The sequence below is a fragment of the Ursus arctos genome, unplaced genomic scaffold (genome assembly GCF_023065955.2).
Source record: "Ursus arctos isolate Adak ecotype North America unplaced genomic scaffold, UrsArc2.0 scaffold_28, whole genome shotgun sequence".
Lineage (NCBI taxonomy): Eukaryota > Metazoa > Chordata > Mammalia > Carnivora > Ursidae > Ursus > Ursus arctos.
The window spans coordinates 25,103,615-25,122,660 of record NW_026622963.1 but is presented as its reverse complement, the minus strand read 5'-3'; the positions used below and the strand labels follow the sequence as shown (position 1 = coordinate 25,122,660).

The 19,046-nt window shown below is 41.4% G+C and overlaps 1 long non-coding RNA gene across 5 annotated transcripts in view; it reads right to left on the bottom strand.

Annotated features, from left to right (window-relative positions):
* The window catches only part of LOC113263656 (uncharacterized), a 63,402-nt gene that overhangs the window by 17,055 nt on the left and 27,301 nt on the right, over positions 1-19,046 (bottom strand). For 2 of the 5 annotated variants that reach the window (XR_007190439.2, XR_006410805.3), the window contains exon 2: positions 14,150-18,817. This is a non-coding gene — a long non-coding RNA (uncharacterized LOC113263656). Of the gene's footprint in view, positions 1-1,803; positions 5,702-12,861; positions 18,818-19,046 lie in introns of those variants that run through there. The other 3 variants (XR_007190435.2, XR_006410804.3, XR_006410806.3) reach the window with 3 other exon arrangements.

The window sequence follows — 19,046 nt, the reverse complement described above, 5'->3', positions numbered from 1 at the left end:
TTTAAAATATGAGTTTAATAAATGGGAAGTCATACTGGACCTCTAGTCATAGGACTGGAAGGGAAGACAACATTATAAATTTGCTTAGCTTCCCTGAAGTTCACTGAATCATTTCAATGACATTTAATAATTTCTAATTTAATTTTAAAGTAAATTGTTTCTAAACATAACAAAATCTTTACAGAATACATCTGAAGGAATAGACAATTGAAAATAACTGAGAGATTTTTGAAAATAATGATGAGGATTTATGCTATTAGATACTTGGAAGAGATATTCACTATGTATCCAACATTCATTTAAAAAAAATACCTCTTATGACTTAATAATGAAAAAAAAAAACCCAACTTGAAAATGGACAATGCTTTGAACAAATACCTCACAAAGGCACATGAGTAATAATGAAAATGAAAAGATGTCCAAGAGCAGTCGTCATCCAGTAAATGCAAATTAAGACCACAATGGGATACCACTACTCACATACTAGAATAGTTAAAATTTTAAAAGACTGAAAATAGCAGGTGTTTGCAAATATATGGAACAATTGGATCGGGTGTGTAAGAGAGTAAAAGCACTTTGGAGAAGAAATGGCAGCTGCTTATGAAATTAAACGTATTCTTACTAACATAGGACCCTGTGATCCCAATGCGAGGTATTGACCCAAGAAAAATACAAACATATCGCACACAAAGACTTGAACAGGAATGTCCATGGCAGCTCTGTTTATGATAGCTCCAGACAACACAGATGTCCATCAGCAGGTGAATGCACAGACGGATCAGATTCTAGCCATACAATGAAATACTGCTCAGCAATAAGAAAGAACTACTGACAATTGTCACAGCATGGATGAATCTGAAAACGTGGATTCAGAGATGCCAGACACGAAAGAACACATATTCTATAATACCACTTACAGAAAATTCTAGAAAGGTACTGAGAGAAATGGGGCGGGGGGGACGTTTGAAATGTTACATATCTTGATTGTTCATGTTAGTCACAGTGCATCAAACTGAACACTTAATACATTTGTAAATTAGACCTACGTAAAGTTGATTTTTTACAAAATGAAAGAGTGTACCAAGATCATGTCAGCTTCCTTGACCCTAACATTCTATGGTGTATGTTCAATAATTTATGATAAAGGAAGTTTTAAAAACATTACCTCTCCCAGAGGAATTGTAATGCCTCCAGTTTTAGAAGACACGAAGTTTTACACACAGATCTCCAGGGGTGGAACTTTGGAAAATAGAAGAATGGAAATGCTGTCTTTCCTGTGTGTTTCATTTACTTCAGATTTCTATTTAGAATGGACTTGCTACTGATGAATTGAAGGGATAAGAGAATCAGTCCTGGGGCGCCTGGGTGGCACAGAGGTTAAGCGTCTGCCTTCAGCTCAGGGCGTGATCCCGACGTTACGGGATCGAGCCCCACATCAGGCTCCTCCGCTATGAGCCTGCTTCTTCCTCTCCCACTCCCCCTGCTTGTGTTCCCTCTCTCGCTGGCTGTCTCTGTCTCTGTCGAATAAATAAAAAAAAAAAAATCTTAAAAAAAAAAAAGAGAATCAGTCCTATTTTGTAGTATTAGCAGAGAAATACCTCCTGCTTTTGGATTTCAGTTGATACTTAAGAACTTCTGATTGAAACAAAAGTCAGTGCATATGACAAAGAAAGAGTGATCAGAATCAGATACCAAAAAAAAAAAAAAAAAAGAAAGAAAGAAAAGAAGAAGAAGAAGAAAAGAAAAGAGAGAGGAGGGGAGGGTGGAAAGGGAAAGGAGGGGAGGGAGGGAAGAAAGGGGTGAAGGGAGGAGGGACAGGAGGGGGAAGGAGGAGGGAGAGGAGAGAAGGAAACGAAGGAGGGAGAAAGGGAGAAAGGAAGGACTAGGGCAGCATATGGTAAGTCAGAAAAAGATAAGGCAGATAACACAGGACGGCCTTTGTCCGGAACATTTCTGTTTGACTAGCTTAAGGCTACACTTTGCTATCATTGTTTATCTGGGAACTTTTATGATGACATCAGTCAGAGGCCACTGAGAGGAACCAATTCTTTACTGAAGACGCAAAATTGCCAACTATTTTCTTTAAAGTTTAATATTAAAAATAACAACAGCCCAGAATCTAAAGCCAGATTATTCTGAAGTTTTCTTAACCCTTTCTGACTTAACAGAATGTTAGGATGTTCTATCTTCACAAAATTTGATAGGGCACCATTAATAGGAAAGTCTCTTTTAATTAAAAAAGATCAAATGTTTTACATATTATTTATTAGCTACAGTCAAGGCCAGAGGACGTACAAGTCGTGCAAAGGTCACTCTGTACTTGTCCTTTGTGCAAACTAGAAACTAATGGGAACTGTTCTCCCAGATTTGGGCAATCTGTCTCCTAATGCCACTAGAACGTCCACAGAGACCATAAGGAACAAGTTAAGCGTGGATGCAGTTGGGGTGAATGCACTTGATGGACAGGTCAGAATTAAGTTTCTTGTAATAGCGAAGTACGATTTCTAAGGGCAAAGCTGGATTCCTGTGTCCGTTACACCTCGGCTCGGGCTGAGGCCTGCAGCATCATAAAGCAAACCTGTGGATATGTCTTGAGCCAATTAGGAGATCAAACACACGTGGGAGAAGCGAGGTCTCCCTCTGGCTGGTCTGCAATGGAAACATAGGCCATAAAGCTCTGGAAATGAGGATTTTTTTTTGACTATCAAGCCAATGATTGCCACATGCCAAAACATAAACCAGATTGCATAATGAGTAGGTTTTTCATAATTTCCTCAAATTAGGTTTTTATTAATGCCTGTCAACAGCAAATGACCGGCGTGTACCGCATTAGCAGCTGCTATGGACCATACCCGCTCTGATATCACAGCTCATCGAAAGCTTACAGTAAGCCAAGGACCCATGCGCTGGCTTTGAAGGAGACCTCGAATTGTTCCCCATAAAGAAAAAAAAATAGTTGAGTCAGCAGTTCACCATGAATGGTGAATAATTGATGTTGAATGCGGTTTTCAATAAATTAAGTTGATTTTCATCCCCAAAGTGAATGTCCTCACTTTTCTGCATTGTGTGCAGACAACTTGATTTAGTGCAGGGCCTCTGGCATCTTTCTGGAATATTTCAAGGGTTCTGGTCTATTTAAATTCCACCCTCCTTTAGCTTCTCACACGTAATCATGGAAGACTTGTTGCCTCCGAAGGGGGATACTGATGATGTGGTTGATTCCAGAGGCAACCTCACGCTGGGCTTCTAGAGAGGGGAGTTAGAATGCAACCATTTTAAAGCAAGGTATTGGACAGTAAGTGAACTTAGCTGATTACTTTCATTTTAATGGAAAACACAGTAAAATAGAGACAAAGATGCTATTTTTACTAAAAGCTAAAGCACTGTTTTAATACCATAAACGTAAAGCCCGTAATGATGGGAAACATTTTCATTAGGGGAAACGGTTCCATACAAGGGATTCAATTGAGCAAAACCTAGCCACCCGTGGGGACATGAGGGCTGGGAGGAGGCCAAGCCTCTAAGTGAAGAAATTCTTCTTATAGGGGTGAAGTCAGAAGACCAGATAATGGAAGAACAGGCTTGGATCTCAGAGTAAACAAGGTAAATTTAAAGCAATGGACCACAAAAGTAAATCCCCAGATATCCCCTATCATGGTGGTAATGGAATTTTTAGCTGGTTATTTGAAAGAATAATGTCTTCTTTAGCATGGGTTATTATAACAAAAGATGACAGACTGGGGGTGGGGGGCAGGGCACTTATATAGCAGACATTTATTTCTGACGGTTCTGAAGGCTGTGAAGTCCAAGGTCAGGGTGCCAATCATTGGGCTTATGGGGACAGAGCTCCATTCTTGGCTTGCAGATGGCCGCTTTCTCATGGCAGAGAGAGAGAGCAAGCTCTGGTGTCTCTTCCTCTTCTTATAAGGGCGCTAATCCCATCATGAGGGCTCCACCCTCATGGCCTCATTGAAACCTAGTCACTTTCCAAATGTCTCACCTCCTAAAACCACCACATTAGGGATTAGGGCTCTAACATATGAATTTCCGAGGCACACCAACATTCCATCCCTGACGAATGACTTAAATGGAGGAGAAAATCGTAAAAGGAAAAGGCAGCTGGGCAATACACGTGATCATGCAGAGAAGAAGTGAAAACAACCGGAATTCGAGTAGTGATGGAAATGGGGGTGGGGGGGAAATGGATCGATGTGGCATTTTACAACAATTATGTGGTGTAGTGGCTAGGTGACAACAAGGAATTATGAACTAAGACAGGTTACAAATAACTGAGATGTTGAACCTGAGAACAGAAGCAGTGATATAATGTTTGTGTTGGGTTTGTTTTTCTTTTGGTAGGAATGGAAAAGGTAGAGAGATTTGCCCGGTTGAAGGTACACGGATGGTCAGTCCCACTCTGGGAATACGTTAAAGCTGAGAACATAGGCGAGAGAGCCAACTTTGTAACATACATGTTAGGATGAATGTTTGTATGTCCAGGGATCCCTGCCACTACAGGGAACGGTCCCCCTGCATATGTGTCTGTGATAGACATTTCAGCAGCCACAGTTAATGGAGTCACCTAAGGGTTCATGTTTGAGATCACAATTCAAGTTCGTCTTTGTGGGTAGCTTGAACTGGGGGTGGATAAACTCCAAAGTCTTAAAAGACACAAGGAAACACAGGAAGCTTGTCATGAGAAAGAAGGATACACAGATATGAAAATGAAGTACATCCTCAGAGGCAGTCCTCAGTGGTGAGCAGTGACTAGAGCCAGTGAGAGAGAGAAACAGAGAGAGAGAGGGCATCTTGGGTCTTCTCCTCTTTCCCAGCCGCTGGGTTAGTCCCTCTTCCCATGATCTACCATCTTTCTTCACTTTTCTCCCCTTCTCTTCTTTTCTGTGTGTGTGTGTGTGTGTGTGTGTGTGTGTGTGTGTGTGAAGGTAGCTTCAGCTTATTTCTCTCTCTAGAAATAAGAGAACTTGACCAAAGCAAGTCTGTAGATTGGCCATGGTTTGAGATGTCACCAGCTGATAGGTTGTAGGTAAGGAAGTGAGTAATTCAAGAAAGATAACAGAAGGGCACTCGTGAGAACAAAGAAATATTCGAGGTGAGCAAAGTCTATAGAAAAAAATGGGGTAAACGCAAGAGACCCAGCAGCGGTTGTGTTTTAGGAAGCCAAGAAAGTGGCAGTTGGAGCAAAAAGGCTGGGGTAAATTCCAGTGGGAAAAGTTTGTAACTATAGTGAACGTGAGTGTTATCAAATCTTTCTTTCTTTTCTTGTTGGTGCTGATAGAACACATATATAGCACTGGGAAGGGTAGATTAATTCCCCAAGTAGTGCAGAATTCCAAATGTTGACATAAGTCCTCACTTCTCCATCAAAACAGAATCCTCAAAAGGCTTTGTTGGCTCAACAGCCAGATTCCATTTCTTTCTCAGCCAATGTTTATATGTCCCATTATTATTCAGGGAATAATTCCCAGTGGGTCCTTATTTCCCTCGGTCCCCCTCTGCCTTCCCCACTGCTGATCCTGGTCACCGTTCTACTAGCAGCTCTTCAGGCAGGTAAAGGTAGAAATCAGAGATCAGTTGGAATCTTCCAAACTCCCAGCAGGAAAGTCTGTTGAAATGATTGGCCAACAAAGTCACTTATTCACTCTCTCCCTGTGTTCCAGTAATACAGAAAATCATGCGTTGGCTGTAATAGGCATGACAACATCATTAAAAAATAAAGAAAACCATATTTGTATGCATTAAATAACTTCAATTCAATATCAAATTTAATTTTTCCACATGAATGAAGCTGGCATATTTTCAACTGCCAATTATTCACGTAAGCACATTCTTACCTCACTGGAAAGCAGGGGGGGGGGGAATGCAAAACTCTCTGAAGGCAGGATTGGGTCATTTTAATAGATCCAGAAGCTATTGATCATTTGCATGGTCGATAAGCACTTGCTAAATTGAAAGGAAAATGCATTCCTTGCTTCACAAAACGGCCAGCATTCTCTATCTTCCCCCCAAATTTCAAATATTTTAACTGGCTCACCTATCCGTAGGTGGGGGACCCAAGGTGAGGTTTCAAGCCCTGTGAGCAGGAGTTAACATGGATAGCCCAAATTAATTCCTCTCGATTTTTAAAATCCTTTGCAGCAAACCTTGGAAGTTTTGCAGTGTTAAGCAAGTATCTGTAACAATCGTTAGCTTTGTGCCCATGACCACAGCTCTTTTAATTGATGAAACTAATCCAATTTGCTAACAAGTAAGTAAACTTGGGGAGAAGAAGAGAGAGAGATAGCTAATAAGTTTTTAAGTGCCTGGAAGAAAATAGAGTTTCTTTTTTTAAATAGGGTTTCTTTTTAAATGAACGAAGCACGTGTGGCATTTGGATATAATAACAAATTGGAACTGAAATGTAGGCAATTCGGAATGTTTGGGGGAATAAGGGAGTTTACAGAGGGCAGAGCCTTCTTACTCTTCTATATTAGAAAGTAAAAAGTCAAAAAGCTTTTCAAAGTGCTGAAATAATCAGCCCAGCTTTGTGTAGCGTAGGGAAATGAGTTTCCAGGAATCCTCAAACCTCTCAAAATTCCCTTGCATTTTTTTTTTTTCAAAGGGAAGTTTAAAAGTGAAGTCTTGATCTTGGCTTCGTGGTGTGGTGGGTCACCTCTCAGCCTCCAGGCCAGGACAGACGTGGCCACAAGAAATTTAATGAGGTGACTAAAACAGTGGCAGTGAAGGGGACTCTGGGCGATGTTTAAGTAATAATAAAGGTGCCCAGATTTTGAGTGTTCACACGGACACGTCTACTATACACACAAGGACGGAAGCGAGTTTCTTCCCAGAGCACTTGCATTCTGTCGCTTTGGCTCGGGGACATGTGTTCCTACGCAGAGGGGGGACATGTGTGGCACCCCAGCCAGCGGCCAGAAACTACCTTTCCTAAGAACCCATGGGAAAACATATCTTGCTTATGTGTTACCGCCAAAAAAGAAGTTTCATCAGACCGAATTCAACCCAAGAATTTTCTCTGGGGAAACTTACGCGTAACTTGACTCCGTTGAGTACCATACGTGGCGCAGAATAGCCCGAGATCAAGGGCACCTGGGCCTTAAACAATAGTTCTTGTTACCTACAAGTAATCTTTTATCAAGTGGATTTCATATACAGGGCCTTTAGTCTGGAATAATATGTGGGGTTTTTTTGACACAGGACAATATGGATGAATCCCTCATCACAGCAAACTTTGGAGTGGTTTTTTAAAAAAAGTCTAGCTCTTCTTTGTGTCTGGTACCAAGCTAGAAATGGTGCCAACTGTGTCTCTAATGCTCATTTCACCCTTGAAAGGGATGGCAGGGCCCTAATTGATACCAGGAAACTGAAGTTGAGGTACATGACTGTTACTCAGCCAACCAACTGCTACTTGAGGTTGGGGCCCCATCTGTGAGAAAAGCTGATGGCATTTCCACGGCCTCGTGCCCCCTTCCAAATGAGATCTGGGACGCAATCCTCTGTGAACAAATCCATCTCAGAACATCATAGAATTCAACAGGTGACAGAGATTTTAGGGCTCATCTCATTATCCTCTTTGACGGATCAAATTCCCCCTCCAACTCTTGTGTCTTGAACCAAATTCATGATCATTTCCTGCAGATCTGGTCCCCTTGCAGTGTTCCCAGTCTACCGAGGATCTCGCCAACCAATGGATCGTTCCATCTGAAGGCCCATTCTGGAGGACGTGTTCTCATTAAATTTTAAGCCTAACTCATCACCAAGTGCTTCCAGTGGTGTCTCTTCAATATCTCTTCATTCTGTCCGCTGAGTGTGGGCAACCGTCAAGTCTTGACGGGTCAACTGTAAGAACTACCTACCTGCTTGACCTGTTTCCTCTCTCCGTCTTCTCCTCCAAGTTCCCACACATTTTTTTTTTCCTACTCAGATCTGACCATAACGTACCCTCTTGCCATATACTTACTTCTGCAACCTTATCCCCCTGCCCTTGCTGCCTTGCTGTGTATCTTCCAATCCTGGGCACCCGCCTCACTTCTCCCCTGCACATTCTGTTTGTTCTACCTGGACAATAAATCATCATACCTCAGCTCAAGCCTTACTTCCTCCCTGAAGGGTTAGATCCCCCCCCCTGCCCCGCCCATGCTCTCAGATTGCCATCTAGTTCTGGCTGTTGGAACTTCACTGCATTAATGTAGACATCTGATTAATGTTTTCTCTCCCAATGGACTCAAAGCGCTGTGAAGGGCACGTGCCACCTCTCTAGGCTCACTTTTGAATCCTCAGAATCTACCAGAGTTCATGCTATATGGTAGATGTTCAATAAATATTAATTGAATAAATCCTCCCTCTCCATTTTATAGATCATAAAATAGGGTCCCTTTGAGGGGAAAGTAAATCTCTCAAGGTGCACAGCTGGTTAGTGGCCAGATTGGCACTTAAACCCACACGTCCTCACTGCGGGTTCACTGTCCCTTCCCCTGTGGCCCCATTTCCTTACACACACACACACACACACACATGCACGCACGCACATCTGCTCTACCCCATTCTTCCTGTCCCTTGTCCCCCACTGACACACGCACACACACTAGCTATGTTTAGAAGACACAGTGTAGCCAGTTCTTCAAAGAGTGAAGATGCAAAGACTGAAGGACTCCATCCTCAAAGTCACAAGCACTGTAAACAACTCCAGCTTCAAAAACGAATCCTCGGTGACGTCCTGGATCCAGGCCTTCCTTCATCTTGGCAGGAGGAGGATTTTATCAACCTGTCACTATCCAATCAATTATTGGCTTCAGTAGGGAGGGAGATGATAAGTGTGTCCTTCTAACACACAATGGAAATTGTAATTAATCTAATTAGTTTGAAGGAGCCCTTCCATGCCATCGTGGTAGGCCCTACATGCAGAGATGAAAGACGGAACTATAGATGAAAATTGATGGTTATTCAGTCTACTTGGAGGTTAGAGGTAATTTCCAGAGATATGTTTTACCAGTAAAATTCCATACACCAGACCCACACCCACACACAACTTCAGAACAGGTAGATAAAAAGTTATAAAGGTTACAGACAAATCAGTTCCAGCTTCTGTATTTCTTCTTTGGCTTTGGTGACGGTGCAAGATGTCTTCTTTTTTTTGTTTTTTTTCCTCCAGCGTAAGACATGTAACCAGGATGGCCAAGTTCAATTTGTGTGGTGGCTTGTGACAAATGCTTGGGTTTACACCAAGACTATTTCTCTCCAAAGTCTCACCTTCTCAATGAATTATCCAATGCTCCAACACCTCGCTCTGCTTTATGCATCTCCTCTCAATGTATTAAAAAAAATCATAAGCATTTGGACTCTGTGTCTAATTAATATGGCACGTTCCAATATTTCAGAGGGAAGCTGATGGGGCATTATTAAGAAATAGTGAATGCCTTCTAAACAACTGAAGTGGAACTCAAGAGAGAATATGTCAGCAGCTGCTTAATAATAGTTTGTATAATAAAATATTCATACCATCATATATTTCCCATCATAGAGGATGGATCGTAATGTCATTTTAATATTTTTCCGACTAAAATAAAATTTTAATTAAGGCTAAAGATATATTGCCTAAGGAAAGCTAAACTGTTTAAAATTATTAACTGCTCGAATACTTGTTGCTATACCACAAGCTGCCATAAAAGAAAAGAAATTAAGCACTCGAGAGATTAACGCAATTCTGAAAGCTGTCCCCCCTCCTCCCTCTCCTTTTTAGATACGCCTAGCTGAGCCATAACTATTTTCCTCCACTCAGCCAGACTCCAGCTTTGTGGCTTTTTTAATAACCTGGCTTTTCAAGGCCCTGCTCCTGAGAGCCTTTTCATTTCTGCCGCACTACCTACAAGCAAATTTCTTCCAGTTGCCCTACAGTCCAATGGCCTCCCTTTCTTCGGCGCTGAAGCATTTCATTGCAGTTTCATTGACGGGGTGGTGTTCTGTTACAGTGCAATCAATAGCTCGTTGCTTCCCAGCACACCGATTAGCTTGTCAGTCAGGACCTGGGGGGAGGTGGTGTAAATCCCAGAATACCAGGGGCCCGGAGTTTGCAAACGGAGGAATGCAGGCAGCCCCCGTGGTTGTCTACCACCTGTTGCTTCGCAACATGTGCAAAGTGAATTAACTTTTTTGCTGCAACATGCCTTAAAGGTCAACGGCAATGGGATCCTTAAGCTTTTGGAATATTTTACCTCATTACAAAAAATCCACCTCTCCTGATTCGTTACCGGGTCTGTGACAAAAAGAGAATTTATTCTCTGATAAGCCAAGTTTGACAAACAGGTTGGCGAGGGGGGTGGCAGGGTGGGGGGTGCGGGGATGGGAAGTCATCATCAGAAAGAGCATATAGGGAGAGAGACGGGTTTCTTCTTCTAGTTTTCAAGGTAAATGGGCGGCCTGCTTCTTGATTACACATTAATGGAAACCAGTTCCCACAGTTAATGTGAGCATGCTGCGGGTTTCCGTGGGGGGGAGGGTGCGTGCGTGCTTACGTGTGTGTGTGTGTGTGTGTGTGTGTGTGTGTGTGTGTGTGTGTGTGTTTCTTTCTCAAACTCCTAATGGGACTCTGATAACTGAGGAGCCACGAGGTTGTATTTTCCTGGTCTAAAAGTTGGAGACACAAGATAATGAAAGGATAAAGAAAGAAATACAAAACAATGATGCATGATTTCTTGGCCCACAAACCAAAAAGCAGTGTGGAGTATTAGAACTAATAGGGGATCAGATGATTATTATCTGTTAGGACATGATTACAAAGTGATGTTACTTTAATACACACACACACACACACACGCACACGCACATATACATATATATATATATGTTTAAAAGGCTTCAAATTCCATTGTGGAAAGCCGTGCAGTCAACTACTTAAAGTGTCAATGATGTCTTGCAGTCGACCTCAGGAAATCTTTTTACAGATATTTATTATCCAAAGCCACGTCACCTCAGACCACAAAAGGAAATTCTGTGCTTAGTACAGAGAGGCACTATGGTCTGAGAGAGGTTTGCTTTCAGCACTTGGAGTTTTCTCGCAAAACCTCCATAAACTCACCACAAACCACAACGTAAACCAGCGCACTTCAGACAGGACTTGTTAACCTAATTCTTCCAAATTAATTCACCCATTTTAAAAGGGATTTCTGACTAATGATGCAAACAAACTCCAAAGCCATGAGAACCCCCGTTTGAATTCGAAGGTTGGCAGGGAAAAAATAGTAATCTTTGGGGGAAAGGAAAAAAAAAAAAAACACGTAAGGAAAACACTGACTCCTACAGTGCCAAATGTAATATTTTTAAAAGTTTAACTTAATTCGATCTGAGAAATAAATATTTCCATTTCAGAACAGAGAACGTATGTGGCATCCCCAGCCCATTTCCCTAAAGGAAGAAAAGGATGTGGACTCTGTTTTCAATAGCTTGGTCCTGCTATTCTATATGTAAGGTTGCTAGACGATTATTACCAAGAGGGTTAAGTCTTACTGATTTTTTTTAATGTGAGTACTTTATTTTGCTCCCTCCCTCCTTCGTTTTGTCCGTATATTTCATTCCCTGGGCATTTCGTGCACACACACCTCGGTGGCTGGTAATGTGGCATGTAGGGATACAGATAGGACCCGAAGAAATCAAGGACCTCTTCTCTGGCCTCCAATCTTCTCAATTCAGCAACACACCAAGTCATGGAGAGTTCAGAAACAGAAACTCATTCCCAGTAGGTAGTAAACACCGCGATTCTCCCCGACGTGACCTGGTGTTGCATTTTTTCAAAACTGTGTTACCTTCCCCCTTCTCTAGAAGCAATACGTTCTAACTTCCTTCTCGGAAAAAGGCTTGGTAACGTAAAATCAAACACAGCTTCACACTTTGACAAAATGACAACCCCACTGGGGTCCAGGGCATTGTTTCTCCTGCAAGTGTTCAATTGCTGCTAATAGCTGCTTTTTCTGGAATCCTGCAGCAACCTTTAGCAGATGAATTCAGGAGCTGCTACCAGGAACAACTTAAAACTTGTGTCATTAAAAAAAAAAAAAAGGCAAAAGACACAAAGAAGAGTGATTTGCTGCTGCATTGCGATTTCCTCTCGGGGAATTTTCCCTAGAAGTTGCCAGATCCACCCACATCCCTCTGGGCCCAAAGTGGCTAAGTGATGTACGTTGTGTAGACAGATACATGCGTAGACTTTACAGCTTAAAACTAAGTTTAGAAGGAATGGGGAACAATATGTGAAATTTCTTTATCAACATTCTGTTGGAATTTCCGTTTTCAATCCAAACGATCTAGCTGTGTAAATTGCAGTCTGCTTGGTCCTTTATAATCGCTACCCCTCTGTGTGAGTATAAATCGGTTTTATTTCACAAGTATGTGCGAGTAGCTGTTTTTGACATCTTTTAACAGGGCCCTATAGTCAACTCTTACAGAGTAAGAATCCTCTGAGGTCACAGTATAAATGATTATACTTCATCGCAACATTTCAAGCCATGTTTGACCCGCTCTCTGCTGCCCTTGCCTATTTATTATGCACTCCAGCCAAAGGTTGACCCAGTTATGGCCCATGCTCCTGGTGGCTCTTCCTCTCGCAGCTGTGCCCAGAAGTATGCTCATTTGCAGATAAGCAAAGTCCTTTTGAACGTCCAGATGGGCCCAAGATCAAGTAAACTTACAAAAAGCTCTGAAAGAAAAGTTCTCATGAGGCTACTGTCAACTACACTTCTGACATCGTTTGGACAAAGCAAGGCGAGAATGCACGTGATGGCTGCACAGGACACTTTCCTGCCCAAACCCTGACATCGTTAATTTCTTATTGAATTTAAAATTTTTAATATTAAAGATATAAATACGAATTTTAATCTTCAATTTAATTTATTGAAGTTCTAAAGTACTTTGTTTAGTTCAAAGACTATTAAATTTGAACCTTGTATTTTTATTACATATCTTTCAGAGTGTATTAACATTGCATAAATTTTGGAGTCATCTCAGTTGTTTCTCCAAGCTTGGGCCCCATTGGCCATTTTAAATAGGAGTCGTTACCAATAGATGCATCTGGAAGATACAGAATTCTCCAATATTTGCTCATTTCCATGAGTATACCATGGCCTGAGGAATTTAAGAAATGAGGTCATTCAACTCAATTATTCTTTCTGGATAGGGTTAAAATCCAGCTTTTTAACTACCATGGGAAACCTGACACGCTGGAGACATCCAGAGCTCAAGTATCCTGTCCAGAACTTATCAAAGTGTGTATTACACTATATATTTTTTATTTTACTCTATTAAAGGCACAAAAAAAGTCAACAGGAATTATAGGTACAATACACCCAGATAACATGAGAATTGTAGTAAACAGGTAAACAGAACAAAGGAAGAAGTCAAAAGGAAAGATAGTAAGACAAATGCATTCTGGTGCCAAGTGGGGGAGGGTTCAGCTTGGAGCTCAGGCCCAGGTGAGCGCCAGAGTTGTCTCAGTTGCCACCCACAACGGTCCTAGGATGACATTGTTTGTACTGTCAAACAAGGAATATAGAAATCATTATTTGGGAAGTTGTAGCAGATGAATTGTACCCAAGATGAAATTTTATTTTACCACCTCAGACCCATATGGAAAGAAAGTGGATAGTAAATTTCTTTATCTTTTTTTAGAATTTATGATACAGAAATATGCTAATTAGACCTTATTAAATATAAATTCTATTTATCTAATTATCTGAATGACTTAAGGCTGAATTTACCTTAATTTCATATTATAATTGGCTTTACATTAAACACTGCAAATGTGAATTCCTCATCCCAGGCAACATCCTTCTTTTCATTAACAAACTTGTAGGACCTTTGCTTTATATTGTAGCTTTTCAGGAACCAGGTACACATGTACACAAAATCCTAATTCTACAAGTTCTTTTTGATTCAGGTAAAGGCTCTTAATTCTTGGAGGATCGTTTCCCAATCCTTCCAACAGATGACACACACCCAATTTCTACCTCCATATGTAAAGCAGAACTTTCTTCTCTTTTTTTATTATTGCGTGTCATCATCATCTGGTAGAAAGAAGAAGCAAGAATGACTGGAGAGGAGAATGGGAAGGATGCAAAGAGGAACTAAGTTGGTCAAGACTTACCGTTGGGACGTCATATTGTCAGTATTCATGGGTGCCGGCACCTTCAGAGTTTTCCGCTTAAATATCAGACATTCCAGGCAGCACCTAAATTAGCAATTCACTCTACTCTCAGGAGTGGTGACAAGGAAGGAGCAGAAAAAGTTGGGGTCAGGTGGACCTGGTGTTAAATTCTATCCTTGCTATTTATGAACCTATCTTGAGACCTCGGGTCAGTTACTTAACCTCTCTGAACCTCCATTTAGGCTCAGTTGTAAAAAAGAGGTGATACAGTAGTCCTTCCTTATCGTGGGTCTCACTTAGCCGCAGTCAACAACAATCCAGAAGCAGATGATCCTCCTTGTGACGTATGGTCAGAAGGTCAGTAGTAGCCTAACGCTGTGTCACAATGCCTCTGTCAGTCACCTCACTTCATCTCATCGTGAAGGAATTTTATCATTTCACATCATCACGGGAGGAAGGGTGAGTAGAGTCCAGTAAGATATTTTAAGAGAGAGAGACCACATTCACAGAACTCTTGTTACAATATTGTTCTAATTGATCACTTTTATTATGAGTTAATGTTGTTAATTTCTTACTATGCCTAGTTTAGAAATTAAACTTTATCATGTGTGTGTCTGTATATATAGGAAGAATATAATATATATAGGGTTCGGTACAATTCACCATTTCGGGCATCCCCTGGGATCTTGGAATGTGTCCCCCGTGGATAAGGCAGGACTATTGTAACATCAGTTTTCTGGATCGTTACTAGGATTAGCAATATATACGAGCACCTAATGGCACACAGTCTGGCAAACGTTTGGCACTCAGTAAAACATAGATGATGTCATTAAGCATCCTGCTCAGAAATAAACATATTATACCACCAGAAATGAACTGCAGCATAACAGATTCTAAATCAAGGGGCTAATTCACATGATTTTCAGTATCATGCATTGAGTCCCAATGCTTTTAAAGATGGTCCTAACCTAGAGTATCTTAAAGACGCTAGAAAGTCATATTATCCAGCCTCCATCAGGAGACCTAGGAGGGATTGTGAGATTGTCGGTCCAAGGCAGCTAGAATGCAGAGAGAGAGAGAGGTGTGATGTTTTTAAAGTACTTCTTATTGAATGTTTAAGCTCTAGGCAAAGTAATTTATAGACATTACCTTCTTTAATACAACAAATCTATAAGGCAGGTACTACGTACATATGCTCTAAAGTAGAGAAAACTGAGACCCAGGGAATAAATTCCCTCCAGGTCCCATAGCTTGGAAGTGGAGTTGATGAGATTTTAACTCTCACAGTTGGACTCTGGATCACGTGCTGTTAACATCCATGTCAGGATAAATATAAGGAGCAAAGCTACAGATCAAGCTGGTGATGGAAGAGGTACTAAAGGATTGGACAGAAGGAAGAGGAGAGAACACAAATCTTAGCTACAAAAGTCAAGAGACATGACAAGGCACCAGCAGGTAGAACTCTCTGTTTCAAGGCCAATGGCAGTCTCTCCAAGGGACCAGGCTGAGCTAGAAAAATCAGCTCATGGCCATGTAATTTACCACATTTTTTTCTGAAAATACAAAGCGCTTTCTCCAAAAGAAAGCGTTTCTACAGATATACGAATGGCCAAGAAGCATATGGAAAGACGCTCAACATCATTAACCATGAGAGACCTGTAATTCACAACCATCGTGAGATACCATTTCTCACCTACGAGGATGGCTATCAAAAAGAGAGACAATAACAAGTGTTGGCAGGACGTGAAGAAATCGGAACCTTCATACATGGCAGGCAAGAGTGTAAAATGGTACAGCCACCGTGAAAGCAGTTTGGGGGTTCCTCAATACATTAAACAGAGAATTACCATAGGACCCAGCAACTCCATCCCTAGGTATATCTGAAGGAGTTGAAAACAGATGTTCAACCAAAAACATGTACACAAATGTTCATAGCAGCCTGGTTCATAATAGCCAGAAGATGGAAACATCCCAAATGCCCATCGACTGAAGAGTGGATAAAAAACACGAGGCAGAGCCATACAATGGAATGTTATTCGTCCACCAAAAAAGAATGACTGATGTTCTAATGCATACTACAACATGAATGAGCTTAAAAACATCATGCTGCGTGAAAAAAAAGCCAGACACAAAAGGCTACATGCTGTATAATTCCGTTTATATGAAATATAAAAACAAGTCCCAAAATCCCTGGAGACAAAAAACAGATGACTGGTTCTTGCCAGGGCTTGGGGGCTGAAGGGAGATGGGAAATCACTGTTTAATGGGAATGGGGTTTCCTTTGGGGGTGATTAAAATGTCCCCCTAGTGATGATGACCCAACACCGTCACTAATGGTCAAGTCGGTGTTATATGTCTGTTACCATAATTTGAAGGAAAAAGAGAACCTTTATGGAAACCCAGTATGTAAAATTGATCAAAAACCCTGATGGAATCTGGCCTAGGTGGGGAACCTGGAGCCACTGACCCCCAGCCTCACTAGAAACACTGTCATTAAAACAGAGAAGGCCAAGTCTACTCCTCCAACCCATACCCTGACGCTCTGAGGAAAAGCAGAACCGAAGTTTCTCTGTTGCCCACATGGAAATGCCAACAAAACTCTGAGCCCAAAGCTAAGGAAGAGTTTTTACTAGAACTTAGAGAATCCACACTGAGAACTTGAGTTTGCATGGACAAATAAAAGCGAGCTCTTCCTCAAACAAACAAACTGTGGGGATTTTTAGACTGATTTTTAGGTTTTTACAGATAGAAAACAGAACTTTTCTCTGTTGACTGTCCTGGAAGAAGAAAATGTAAGAAATGGTCTTTCTTTACAGCACACATTGCCATTCCTCAATTATTCTTGCAAAACCAGGCTCTACTTTTTCATTTAAGTGTGGGAACACGTCTCCCAAGGTGAACCCAGCATTTTAAGGTCATTCCATTCCTTGCTTTAAAAGTTCATTCAACAGGTGGTGAAATCTCTGTCCACTTGTTCCCGGAGAAGCATTCCAGTTGGTGTCCTAAGGTCAGACTCAGGATTCAGCCGTTCTCCCGGTGCTCAAATGAATTATGGGTGACATTACTGCCCACTCTAGAACCACCCTTGAACTTGCCAGGCTCCTTGAGCTCTAATCTCTTCTGTCCTTTCTCCCTCTGAACAGTTTCCTACAAACTGATTATGAGATTCCCTGTGTTCACATCTCCATCTGGTGAGGGGGTCCTGGGTAAGATCCTTTCTTCACTGAAAGCAGGAGAGTTTCTCAAGAGCGACACCGGCAAGTGCGAAAGTTAATGGTGAAACTGGGCTTTCTGGCCACTGTTCATGTGTGGCCCAGGAAACGGGCTCTCGACACGTTGGTAAGAAGCCTTAAACCCAGATTACGGCACCCCTCTCTCCAGAGTGCTCTTTTTTGGGTAGGAGGTGAAAGGTCATCCTCTCAGACTGGATAGTTGTACTCAAGCAATTACAGGACCCCAGTGTTTCTACAAAAGAGATCTTTGAAATTCCATCAAGAGATTTTTTTCTTGCAACTGATTTACCAAAAGCACAATTAAGCAAATGGCAGCATCATTCAAGACCATTTGGTGGAAGATGCCTCGGATTTTAAGTTCCAATATAATTATTAACAGCAAAAAATACAGATTTTAAAAATTGTGAATAATAAACCGTGAGCTATCTATCCTATTTTAATAGACTACACAGTATCTCCATTTGTGTCGTCAAGGTCCAAATATAAAAAGAGGTGAACATTGAACAATGGAAATGCTAGAACACAAGAAATCGGAGCAGATGCTGGGGTAAAACTCAGTAGAAAACCGAGGGTGGCCTTGGACTCCCAATCGCACGTCTTTATTTTCTCTCCTTAACTTGAGGAATTAAAACTGCTTAAATGGAAAGGAGATTCAATTTTTTTTTTCTTTTCTCTGGGCATCATTCAACCAAGGACAGTGACTTGCTAGGATTTGCTCCGTTCTTGAAAGGCAATTGTCGAACGTTGAATCTCTAACCTAAGAAGGTGTTGAGTCAGTGTGTTTCTGTGTCAGACTGCAGAACTTACTGCAGGTCTAAAATGCCCTCCTTTGGCCTTAATATAATCAGAGGGAATTTAGGTCAATACCTGGGGCACGGTGAGTCAGCGTATCCATAGCTAATACTCACTTTCCCTATGTTTCTTGAGGGTGCTGTGCACATTTTTTTTCTTTTTTCTTTTTCTTTTTTTTTTGGGGGGGGGCGAGATCCCTGCTCTTTTTTTCCTACACAGAAAGCTGTAACTTGCTGAGAAGGAAACCATTTTGACAAAGAGAATTTCAAAATCGAAACTCGATGGTTCATTTTAGGAAATACATTCACCCTATTATCTTTGTTATTTCGTCCCACACAAAAGCAATCACACTCTTCGAACACATATCCTAGCAACTTGTAAGAAATCCTGAAAGGTAACAAAGCAGGGTGTTGCCATCTCGAGATGGAGGGCTGGAAGTTAGCAACCTCACCCTACTGTGCTGTAAGATGGAGGCCCCAGGGATAAGTCACTGGGTTTGCAAATATTGACAGGGATCTTACGTTGAGGGTTCGGTGTCTTCACGGCTAATCAAAGCAACGAGGAATCAGACTGGAAGCAACCTCAGAGTGCAATCATGAAGTACAAAGTCCAGAAGATTCTTACGGAGGGTGACCAATAAAAGCTGAAAAAAAAAAAAAGGAAAGGCATTTAAGTTTGTCACGTATTTAAAATGAAATTTCAGGAAAAGATCAGATTATATTTACAGGGTAAAAAAAATAGCACTTGAATGATTTTGAAATTTCCAGGGTAGAGGTCATACATCTGATGCCATGCTGGGCCCAGAAGGGCAGATGGATGGAGTTGGGGCAGGGACAGAAATGTTCTCAGGCTTCCTCGGAAGCTCAGCTCTT